The sequence below is a fragment of the Pipistrellus hanaki genome (assembly GCF_964339955.1).
Source record: "Pipistrellus hanaki genome assembly, chromosome: 13".
Taxonomy (NCBI): domain Eukaryota; kingdom Metazoa; phylum Chordata; class Mammalia; order Chiroptera; family Vespertilionidae; genus Pipistrellus; species Pipistrellus hanaki.
The window spans coordinates 30,446,620-30,459,206 of record NC_140515.1 but is presented as its reverse complement, the minus strand read 5'-3'; the positions used below and the strand labels follow the sequence as shown (position 1 = coordinate 30,459,206).

The window sequence follows — 12,587 nt, the reverse complement described above, 5'->3', positions numbered from 1 at the left end:
GGTACGGTAGTACGGTAGTTGTCAACACAAACCAGACAAACTGTGAATCCTACAGTATCAAGAATTTACTCATTTATTCAATGACAATCATGTCATTATCTTCTGGAACATCATCATAACAATCCAATTCCTGAATTTCTTGTGACTCCATTTCTTTCAGAATCAGTGGGCCAAATCTCTCATGTTTAGCAATAGTCTTTAAATGAGTACTTCTTGTCAAGGTAGCCTGCTCGCAGTGCATTTGCAATGCAACTGTCAGTGATTTTCTCCCATGAATTCTTCACCCAAGTCACAACTTCTTGCAGATTAGGTTTCACAAAGTTTCCATGCTGATTTCTCTCCATTCTATTTTCAATGTGGTCATTAATTTCCATGCGCAAATTGTCTTTGAATGGCTTGTTTATTGCAATATCAAGAGTCTGGAGATAGGCCTTATTTTGGGGGGGATGCCTTATATTTCACTCAGAAGGAAACCTGTAAGTAGGTCTTATTTTCGGAGGATATTTTATTTTCGGGAAACATGGTATATGTGCTACTACAGAAACAAAAAGATGCAGAAGAAGAATGTAACATAAGAGACTGGGATTCTGGTGGTTTTAGAGAAGATTTCTCGGAAGAAGTAAGCTTTGAGCTGAGCTCACCAAATAAACAACATAAACCACTGGCAAAGAGAAAGGGGTGCATCACAGCCAGAGGGAGCAGCCAGCACAGGGTTCAGAAGAAAAGCACAAGGGAAATTCCAGGAACTGGAGGAAGATCTATGCACCTGAAAATAAAGGGCAAGAGGGAGGGCTTCTAAGAGATGAGGTTGGATGCCAGGTCAAGCAGGACATTACTTAAAAAAAAAAAAAAAAAAAAAAAAAAAAATCAATGAACAACAAATATGTAACTATCAACAAGTGAATCTAAAAACCAAGGGAATTAAAAAACTTGATGAACAATATTAACTGGTGAATATAATAGAATCAGAGGTACGGAAGGGGAGTGGACTGACAATTCTCGGGGAAAAGAGGAGAGGGGGGTGCGGAAAGAGACTGAACATAAACTGTGCACCTATGGATGAGGACAGTGGGGGGTGGGGAAAGGGCAGAGGGTGGGGTGGGAACTTGGTGGAGGGGAAAAATGAGGAACTTTTGTAATAATATGAACAATAAAGATTTATTTTTAAAAAATCAGATTAGCAGGAAGCCTCAGAAAGATTTTAAATAGAAAGCTGAACATCTAAAGTAGAGAGAGACTAAATTATGTTCACCAAAGATTAAGTAAAAGTATTTACATCCTAATTCTTTAAAAGTCAGCATTATCAGCCATATTCATTTCTCAACTGTTATCAGGTAAGTTTATAGTCACCATCTAGAATCCATTTATCTAAAAAACAACCTTCACCCATTGCAACAACACTCAAAGCTCAGAAATAGGCAAAAAGAATATTCCCCGTTCCTAAATTAGCTTTCACAAAACCCATACACTAGTCAGTCACTTAAGACGTTAGGCCTTCCTTCATCTCACTGATTTTATTTAACCCTAAAAGCCCAGTGAATGGATTCGTGCACATTGAAAGGAAATTAATTAGAAGAAATATTTTAATATCACTATTCATCCTTGCTCTATAATAGAAATGTCAACAAAAACAACCACATTCACAATCGACAATAAAAAAATAAAAATACTAGCACATGCGTGCGATTGGCACCAGTGAGAGCTTTATATGTATCATGCATGCGCAAGTCAATGTTTACTTTTTAAATTGCCAGTGCACGTCTCATCATGTGTACCGGCTGGTCAGTAGGACATACGAACATATGATAGGTCACTTAACCTTTTAAATATATAGAAGATAAATTTTTTTTTAAATTTCTTTATTGATTACTGTGTTACATATGTGTAGAAGATAAATTCTTATTAAATCTACTTGATTTTCAGGAACGAAACAAATTAAACTCAGAAAGGGAGTAAATGGTCCAGGCACAGATGAGTACATTGACAACTGTTAGCTTAATACTAAAGAAAATTAGACACAGAATTATATTTCACCAAGTATATCCACAGAAGTAGAATGCTTCCCTCGTTCCCAGGCAAAACTGGATTAATGACATGTTCCTATATATGCATCTACCATAAAATCTAAGGATACTTCTGTTTCAAACACTGTCATAGATTATAACATTTATTATTTGTTAATTATTGAAAATAAAAGCCTAACAAAGAAAACTTATTTCTACCCTGTCCAAAGACGCAACATTAGAATCTAAGAGATCGCCCAAATTTAGAACAAAATCACACTTCAAGATCCTGCCAAAAACCTAACAAAAGGTTATTTGATCAAACAGTACGAGCCAAATTTTAAGCCATTCATTCACTCACGCACAATGACTGCATAGATTACATCATTTGCTGCACATATGCTCTTTAGCAAAATCTCATTTCCAGATCAACGCAGATTTAGATTAGAACTACAAATGTTAAGATTTACCTTACATGATCTATGATAACAGGATACATGAGTTTTTAAATTATCATTTGGGTGTTAATATAAATTTGCAGACAAAGTACTATACAACGAACTATGCAAGCATAAAATATTCAATTTATCTAAAAGTCCAAGAAGATAAAAATGAAGACAATAAAAAGAATTGTGAAGAAAATAGCGTAATTTCTAATTCTCATTTAGAATACCACCGTACTTATGTAAATATTGGGTCGGCAGCTAAGTAATTGCGGATTTTTTAAAGAAAATCAAAGACAATTTTTTCATGGAACTAAATAACTTTATTCTGTAATGTATTGCCCATTTTGATCAATGACCTTTTGCCATCTTTCAGGCAGCATCATAATCCCACGTTCAAAAAACTTCTGGTTTTTATTAGCAAAAAACTGAATCAGGTACGATTTGACATCATCATCATTATTGAAATTTTTACCATTCAAGGAGTTTTGTAAAGATCGAAACAAAAAGTAATCAGATGGTGCAAGGTCAGGACTATATGGTGGATGTGGCAAAACATCCCAACCAAGCTCCATTAATTTTTGCCGAGTGACCAAAGTTGTGTGTGGCCTTGCATTGTCATGATGGAATACAACACCTTTTCGATTTGTCAATTCGGGCCGCTTTTCTTCAACTGCATTGTTTAATTTCATTAGTTGTTCAATGTAGACATCAGAATTGATCGTTCGGTTGGGTGGTAAGAGTTCAAAGTAGACAATTCCTTTGTAATCCCACCAAACTGATAACAAAACCTTCTTTTGATGAATATCAGCTTTTGATGTTGTTTGAGTTGGTTCACCTGGCCTGCTCCACGATCTTTTCCGCTTGATATTGTTGTAAACAACCCATTTTTCATTGCCAGTTATCAGTCGTTTTAAAAATGGATCATTTTCATTACGTTTCTTTAGCAAATCGCAGCTGCTAATGCGTTGCGTTAACTGTGATTCTTTCAGTTCGTGAGGAACCCATGTATCGAGTTTTTAAACATAGCCAAGTTGTTTTAAGTGATTTTCAATGCATGTATGTGATACATGAAGCTTCTCTGCAATCTCACGTGTTGTACTGTGACAGTCCGAATTGATTATTGCTTTGATTAGGGCGTCATCAACTTCAACTGGACGACCAGAGCGTTTTTCATCTTTGAGTGAAAAATCACCAGAACGAAATTTGGCAAACCAATTTTGACACTGCCGTTCTTTTAAGGCTTCGTCACCATAAACAGCACATAACTTTTTATGAGCTTGCGATGCGTTTTTCCCTTTGAGGAAATAAAAAAGCAAAATATGACGAAAATGTTCCTTTTGATTTTCCATTTTTTAACGAACGCCAAACGAAAACTACAAAACAGATCAAAAAACTTTTTTTACTGATTAACAGCTGAATAGCCAACTATCAAATAACAAAATGTGTTTTACATTTGTACTACGTCTGCAAACCTAAAAATTCAACTGAAGCCATATGTGTGAAACCCGCAATTACTTAGTTGCCGACCCAATATATTGAAATACAACCTGTATTCAAATGAAAATGAAACAATTTTATAATCAGCATCCTCATAAGAGCTATTTACTATGGTAATTCCTCAAATAACCCAATAGATGTTATCCCATTATACAGGAGGGGAAATTGAGTCAAAGAGTTTAAATAACTTGGCCAAGGTCACATATAACCAAAATTTACAATAAAGTTTAAGTAAATCCCACATATAAAAAGATCAGTTCCAATATTGCTGTGGAATTCATTTATTAGTGAAAATTTATATTATTTATAAATGTTGAATATAAATGATTTTATGTGTACTTTAAAATTATCTTAAAAAGACTTCTGGCCCAGCTGGCATGGCTCAGTGGTTGAGCATTGACGTATATTGTGTGTACTTTACATAATAAAATTTTTTTTTAATAGATAGAAAATTAAGTAGGGAATGAGCAAGAAAAAACAAGTTTATCGGGAAAAAAATAAGCAAGAATAGCTATACAAATCCTGAAACATAGATTACGAATTAGTCCCTTCCAATTATTAAAGTAAGTTATAAAGTTATAATAATTAAAATATTGCTCTTGTTAAATGAAAAGGCATATAGCTTGATGAATAGAAAAACAAGTTCAAGAAGAGACCCAAATCCATAATATTTATCAAGTTCAAATCAGTGGGCTTTAATTGGTTTGGATGAATTATTCAGTTTGTAGCACTGAGAACTACAGTGTTTCCCTGAAAATAAGACATCCTCCGAAAATAAGTCCTACTTACAGGTTTCCTTCTGAGTGAAATATAAGGCATCCTCCCGAAAATAAGGCCCCCCTAGGCTCTGTCTCAGAATGCTATTGCTAAACATGAGAGATTTGGTCCACTGATTCTGAAAGAAATGGAGCACAAGAAATTCACCAGGAAATTCAGGAATTGGATTGTTATGATGATGTTCCAGAAGATGATGACGTGATTGTCATTGAATAAATGAGTAAATTCTTGATACTGTAGGATTCAGTTTGTCTGGTTTGTGTTGACAACTACCATACTACCGTACCGTATACAGGTAATACATTTCCTTTATTTTCATTTAACAATAAATGTGTACCGTATTCTTCTTCATGGAAAAATAAGACATCCCCTGAAAATAAGACCTAGCGCATCTTTGGAAGCAAAAATTAATATAAGACACTGTCTTATTTTCGGGGAAACAGGGTAGTAACCATCTGGGGGGGAAAATTAACAGGGGCCATAATTTACCCCCCATTCAAAATAGATTCCAGGTGGATCAAAGAATTCAATGCCATTTTTTAGGTTACTAGAAAAAAAACACGGGAATCAGATTTTTTATCTTTGTGTGTGGAAAACTTTTCTAAATATAAGTATAAACCCAGAAGTATTCAAAGAAAAAAACTGATATAACGTATATATAGATATAGAAGAAAACAACACAATGCAAGTCATAAGAAAAATCTACCGGAAAAAAGTATTTGTAACTCACATTCCCAGATAAAATTCCAGAAACAGTTTTTAAAAAGCCAGAAGGTGGCGATATTACTTCATTACAGCCTCACTGGTACCAATAGCTAAGCCTCTCATCCTGTCAGTAAGGAACCTGTTTTTCCTCTTTGTGTCTCTTGTTGCCCTTCTCCATTCCCTCCTATATTTACCTATCCTTCTGCTCTTCACTGAAGTAAATATTAGTGGAAAGGAAAGATAAAAGAAATCCTGAATTTATAATAATATTTATAATAAGACTACCCTGTTTCCCCAAAAATAAGACAGTGTCTTATATTAATTTTTTCTCCCAAAGTTGCACTAGGTCTTATTTTCAGGGGATGTCTTATCTTTCCACGCGCTAGGTCTTATTTTCGGAGGATGTCTAATTTTCGGGGAAACACGGTATTTTTAAGTGAATATGACATAATTAAAATGTCATATTATTGCCGAAACTGGTTTGGCTCAGTGGATAGAGCGTTTGCCTGCTGACTGAAAGGTCCCAGGTTCGACTCTGGTCAAGGGCAAGTACCTTGGTTGTGGGCACATCCCCAGTAGGGGGTATGAAAGAGGCAGCTGATTGATTATTCTCCCTCATCAATGTTTCTAACTCTGTCCCTCTCTCTTCCTCTCTGTAAAAAATCAATAAAATATATATTTTTTAAAAATTCAGATTATCTTTGTTAAATATCCATCCTCTCCTAAAACTACACTAAAATGATGCTTAAAAAAAAAAAAGGGGGATAAACTCATAAAAAACAAAACAAAAAAAAACCCATATAACATGAAAGGAGACAACAGCTGATGAGAGATCTTATATAATGAAAGCGTAATATACAAATGAATCGAACCACGGAACTACCGGTAGGCAGGGGGCAGGGCTGGCAAGCAGGCAGCACCAGGCCAGCCAAGGCGCAGGCAGAGGGAGGGGCCAGCAATTGGGGGGCAGCGACCAGCAGGCCTTGAAGGGGCAGTGGAGGGGGGATGCGGCTTGCCGCTCACCACCCAACACCATCCTCTGATTGGCCTGCCGGGTCGCCTCCCGCAGAGGGAGACCAGACTGGGAGCAGGCTAAGTCAGTTGGACATCCCCTGAGGGCTCCCAACCTGTAAGAGGGCGCAGGCTGGGCTGAAGGACCCGCCCCCACCACCACTAAGTGCGTGCATTTCGGTCACTGGGCCTCTAGTATAAATACTATAACACTTTGTTGGCTTTGTAAAACAGAATACGCCAACCCCACACATGTGAGAGCAGGTGAGGGTATGAACCAGTAAGAAGCAAGCACAACAGAAAGGCTGAAGGATCTGAAGGTAGGGGTCAAGGTTGGGCTGAAAATAGGAATACTGGCTGCATGTTTGTAAGGAACAGTTTTCACCCTGAAGTCTTACCATGTATCCAAGAAACTGCCTCTCCTGAACCCTAGCGAGAGACAGTGGTTTACTTTCTGAAGACACTAAACCTGATAGAATGTAGAAACCAGGTACACACAGGGGCTGTCTGTCATATCATACTGCACGGAGATTAAAGATTTACATGCTGAACAGTGGACCCCCCCTCTGTTCCTCAAATCAGCTTTCAGGACACAGGCTGCTCAAACAGGGGGCGAGGACACTCTTCCATGGGAAATGTGACCCAAGGGGAAGACCTACAACCACTCCATCACCCTGTGTGAGGATTTGCACTTAAAGAAATAAACGCATAGATACAGAGAACAAAATGATGGTTGTCGGATGGAAGGTGGGTTGGGGGACTGGGTGAAAAGATAAAGAGATTAAGAAGTACAAATTGGCCGAAACCGGTTTGGCTCAGGGGTAGAGCGCCGGTCTGTGAACTGAAAGGTCCCAGGTTCGATTCTGGTCAAGGGCATGTACATTGGTTGCGGGCACATCCCCTGTAGGGGGTGTGCAAGAGGCAGGTGGTCGATGTTTCTCTCTCATTGACATTTCTAACTCTCTTTCTCCCTTCCTCTCTGTAAAAAATCAATAAAATATATTTTTTTAAAAAGTACAAATTGGCAGTCACTAAATAGTCATAGGATGTAAAGTACAGCATAGGGAATGTAATCAATATTGTAATCATTATGCATGGTGTCAGGTGAGTACAGAACTTATTGGGGTTGTCTAACCACTATGTTGTACACCTGAAACTAATACCATATTAAATTTCAAACTGTAATTGAAAAAAAAATGTTAAAAAAAAAAAAAGACTTGCCGTTAACTCCCCATGGACAAAGTTTTACTCAGCTTTTTACTGCCTCACTCTTTAATCTGAACAGATGGCCCAAGTTTACTGAACAACTGAGGAAAGCCTCTCATAGGAAATGAAGAGAACAATGTAACAAAACAGCAGTAAACCAAATTAATAAACAAAATAGAAAGAAAATAAAAAGGAAAGGGGTAAAGGAAGGATTGGAAATTCCCAGAGTAGAACAAAAAGTTTTTTAAAAACTAGAAAAAAAAAATTAGAACACCAATCCAAAAGGTACAACTAAAAGGAAATTTCAGAAAAGGAAGGAAATTATACCAAAAATTGACATTGTTTCTGGAAACATAATGAATAAACTTTTATCTTAACAAACCACTTAGAAATATTAGATAAAGTCAATATTCCCTCAAATGCTGAGGTCACAAGAGAACAAAGCTTTCAGCGGCCATGGGGAAATTTGTCAATATAAATAACCAATATTTTTGGTTTTTAATGATTTAGAGCAGTGGTTGGCAAACTGCGGCTCACGAGCCACATGCAGCTCTTCGGCCCTTTGAGTGTGGCTCTCCCACAAAATGCCACTTGGGAGCAAGCACGTACAGTGCGATTGAAACTTCGTGGCCCATGCGCAAAAGTCGGTTTTTGGCTCTCAAAAGAAATTTCAATCATTGTACTGCTGATATTTGGCTCTGTTGACTGAGTTTGCTGACCACTGGTTTAGAGTGACAAGAGACATGAAGTAGAGTTGGAATTAAGGCTTCTACCTTCTTTCATACATTTTCAATGAAAAAATGGACTAAAGAGGGGGCAGGAGGAAGTTTGCCATCTATAACAATAAAAGCAAAATATGCTAATTAGACCAGACGTCCTTCAGGATGAAGCCCGGGCTTCAAGGGCCCAGGCAAGCTGCCAGGCTATGATGGAAGCCCGAGTCCCAGGTCCCAGGCAGCCATCAACTTAACCAAGAGACAATGATAAACATCACCAATGATTAAAACATAACAACATGATGAACCCCTTGATATGATACCCTGTGAAAAACAGAGACATTATTTTTTTGTGATATTTTTACTAAAAAATGCATAACCACCCTCCAACCAGTGACAGCAACAGACAAACCCAAATAGAGAAAAATTTTGTAAACTTTTTATCAGCACTCTTCAAAAGTGTCAAGGTCATATAACAAAGAAAAATTAAAGGCTGTTAAAGAATAGTGACAACTGCCTGGCCAATATGGTTCAGTGGTTGAGCATTGACCTATGAATTAGGAAGTCACAGTTCAATGCCCGGTTGGGGCACATGCTCACGTTGTGAGCTCGATCCCTGGTGTAGGGTGTGCAGGAGGCAGCCAATTGATGATTGCCTCTCATCATTGCCTCTCATCATTGATGTTTCTGTCTCTCTCTCCCTCTCCCTTCCTCTCTGAAATCAATAAAAATATTTTAAAAAAAGAATAGAGACAACTAAGGAGAGACAGCAATTAAATGTATAATGTGGGATCCTGAATAGAATCCTGTAACAGAAAAATGTCGTTAGTGAAAAAATTTGGTGAAATTCAAATAAGTTGAGTTAACAATACTGTACCAATGTTAATTTCCTGATCTTGATAATTACCCTGTCAACACTAATAAAAGAGAAAAATGTAAATTGACTGTACCTCTGATATGCCCACTAGCCAATCAGAGCGGGTATAGAAATTAACCCACCAAATATGTTGGTTAATTTGCATACACAGGCTTGGAGCCAAGACTGAAGACAGCCTAGAAGGAAACCAAGCTCTGCAGAAAGGAGTGAAGCTGCGGAGAAGGGAGTGAGGTGGGGGAGAAGGGAGTGAGGTGGGGGAGAAGGGAGTGAGGTGGGGGAGAAGGGAGTGAGGTGGGGGAGAAGGGAGTGAGGTGGGGTGGCGGAGGCGGGAGGGAAGTGAGGTGGAGACAGGAGGGAAGCCTGCCACTCCCTTCTCTGCTTTGCTCCAGCCACAGGAAGTCTTATTCTTGCAAGAATCTTCCTTCAACGGGCCTCTAATGGTTATATAAAATATAAACTAACAGTAGGGGAAATGGGCTGAGAAATGTAATTAAACTCTGTACAACTTTTACAAATTTTCTGTAAGTCTAAAATTAGTTCAAAATAAATTTTTAGCCGGGACCGGTTTGGCTCAATGGATAGAGCGTCGGCTTGGGGACTGAAGGGTCCCGGGTTCGATTCCAGTCGGGGGCATGTACCTTGGTTTCGGGCATATCCCCAGTAGGGGTGTGCAAGAGGCAGCTGATCGATGACTCTCATCGATGTTTCTAACTCTCTATCTCTCTCCCTTTCTCTCTGTATAAAAATCAAAGAAATAAAAAATAAAATAAAATAAATTTTTATTTTTTTATTTTTTAATTTTTAAATATATCTTATTGATATTTTTTACAAAGAGGAAGGAAGAGGAACAGAGAGTTAGAAACATCAATGAGAGAGAAAAATCAATCACCTGCCTCCTACACATCCCTGACTGGGGATATGTCCACAACCAAGGTACATGCACTTGACGGGAATCTGGGACCCTTCAGTTTGCAGGCTGATGCTCAACCGCTGAGCCAAACCAACTAGGGCAAAATAAGTTTGTTTTTTCGTATTTTTTTAAAGAAGTGAAGCAACCCTGGCTGGTTGGCTCAGTGGATAGAGCATCAGCCTACGGACTGAAGGGTCCCAGGTTCAATTCTGGTCAAGGGCACACGCCCAGGTTGCGGGCTTGATCCCTAATCAATGATTCTCATCATTAATGTTCCTCCTTCTCCCTCTTCCTTCCTCTCTGAAATCAATAATATATATATATATATATATATATATATATATATATATATATATATTAAAAAGTGAGGCAATATATATATATTTAAAAAGTGAGGCAATAATTATACCATTAAGAGTGATAATCATCAAAAAAAAAAAAGTGATAATCATCAAAAGAACTAAAATAGATACTGTGAAAGGTGGTTTTACCAATTCATGCTGTTAGAAGTCTGAATAGTTCCCTTGGGGAAGAGGGATTCATAACTGGAAAGGGCCAGTTACAGAAATGCTATTTAGTTATTAAAATTTAAGTGCAATTTAAAAACAATATATTTTTTTTATTGATTTCAGAGAGTAAGGAAGAGGGAGAGAGAGATACATCAATGGTGAGAGAGAATCATTAATTGGCTGCCTCCTACATGCCCCGTACAGGGATCTAGCCCACAACCTAGGTATGTGCCCTTACCAGGAAGCGAAGCATGACATCCTAGTTCATAAGTCAAAGCTCAAGCAGGGCTTTAAATAAGCCATTAGTATTATGAGGAGGCTCAAATCAAAACAAACAAACAAAAAAAAAATAGAAGTTAAAGACTGAGAAGATATGTCTAGAAATGGGAAGAGTCAGTGGAATATAAGTATCCTATATAATAAAAGGGTAATACACAAATCAACTGAACGGCAGAACCAACCAACCAATCAAAGCATGATATGCTGATGATATGTTAAGGCTTCTCAAGTGCTCACTATGATGTGCACTGACCACCAGGGGACAGGTCCTCCATCCAGTAGGGTAGCTTGCTACTGGGGTCCAGCCAATCAGGACTGAATGAGATGAACCAGACACGCTTTGGAGCCCTCCCACGGTTCCTCCCCAGCCCCAATTGTGCACCAGTGGGGTCCTTCAGCTTGGCCTGAGCCCTCTTGCAATCTGGGACCCCTCGGGGATGTCAGAGAGCCGGTTTCAGCTGGATCCCGCAGGCCACTCCTCTTGGGAGGGAGCCAGATGCAGTGCTCATGGCTGGCAAGCACTGCTGTGGCAGCGCGAGCCTCTCCAGGTTGGGACTGACTGGGTGTGAGCCCGCAGCATGCACACTGGGGCAGGGCTGGGGGTGGGGGGGGAGCGGAACAACCAACAGGAGCTGCAGGTGGCGCTGCACTGCGGGTTTCACCCGGTTCTTGCAAACCACCCAGAGGGACCCCACCTGTGCACAATTTCACGCACCAGGCTTCTAGTCTTCAAATATTTGAAAATCCACATACAGAAGAGAGTATTAGAACCAGTGAAGATGCAACTTCTAGCTCAGTAAAATAAATAATTTTGTAAAAGCCAGAGTTGTCCAAAACCTTACTTTAGAAAGTATGAAACTATCAATCTTCTCTCCAGGAAAAAAAAATAATGCAAATGCATATAAGTTTGCTTTAAATCTCCCAGGGTAAAAAATCTACTTTTAAATCTACTCATACCACCTCTAGAGCCACGTACCCCAGATTAAAACGAAAAGGTCAAGGATAAAGAGGCAAGTATATTTAATCATCTTTAGCAATTAACGCACGAGTTCACTCCTGCCCACTTGGACATGTTTTGCTTCTCTCAGAGCCATGATCTCTGAGACTTGAAACCAGGGAAGCAGTGCTAGTCACTCCCAAGCGTAGCCCCTTATCCTGTCTCCAGGAACCTGAATCCTGGTTTCTTTCTTTTTCTCTACCTAAATAAAACTTAGTTTCCCTCTCAATAAATAAATCCTATCTAATAAAAAGGGAATTTGCCAATTGACGATCACTGCATCACAAAGATGGCTGCACCCACAGCTGAGGCCAAGTTCCCATAAGGAGCCTTAGCCAGCAATCAGCAGGGACCTGAGGCTATGTCCACCCCCGCCCCCCTGGGGCTTGACAGGGGACCTCAGGCCGTGTCCCCCACCCGGCGGGGCTTGACAGGGGACCTCAAGATGCGCTTCCCGTCCTGGTGCTGGATTAGGGGACCTCAGGCCATGCTCCCCACCCAGCAGGCTTGACAGGAGATCTCAGGCCGTGTCCCCCACCTGGTGGGGCTTCCCAGAGGACCTCAAGGCACAGCCCCTGCCCCTGTCTGGGCTGGGGGACCTCAAGCCACACACCCCCATCCTGGCACAGGGCCAGGGGACCTGAGGCTACACCC

The 12,587-nt window shown here is 39.5% G+C and overlaps 1 protein-coding gene and 1 pseudogene across 7 annotated transcripts in view; one reads left to right on the top strand and one right to left on the bottom strand.

Annotated features, from left to right (window-relative positions):
• The window catches only part of LOC311632140 (protein Hikeshi-like), a 130,616-nt pseudogene that overhangs the window by 8,076 nt on the left and 109,953 nt on the right, over window positions 1-12,587 (top strand). The gene's annotated exons all lie outside the window — the stretch shown is intronic.
• TFDP2 (transcription factor Dp-2) overlaps window positions 1-12,587 on the bottom strand; it is a 116,297-nt gene that overhangs the window by 99,962 nt on the left and 3,748 nt on the right. The window lies entirely within an intron of this gene.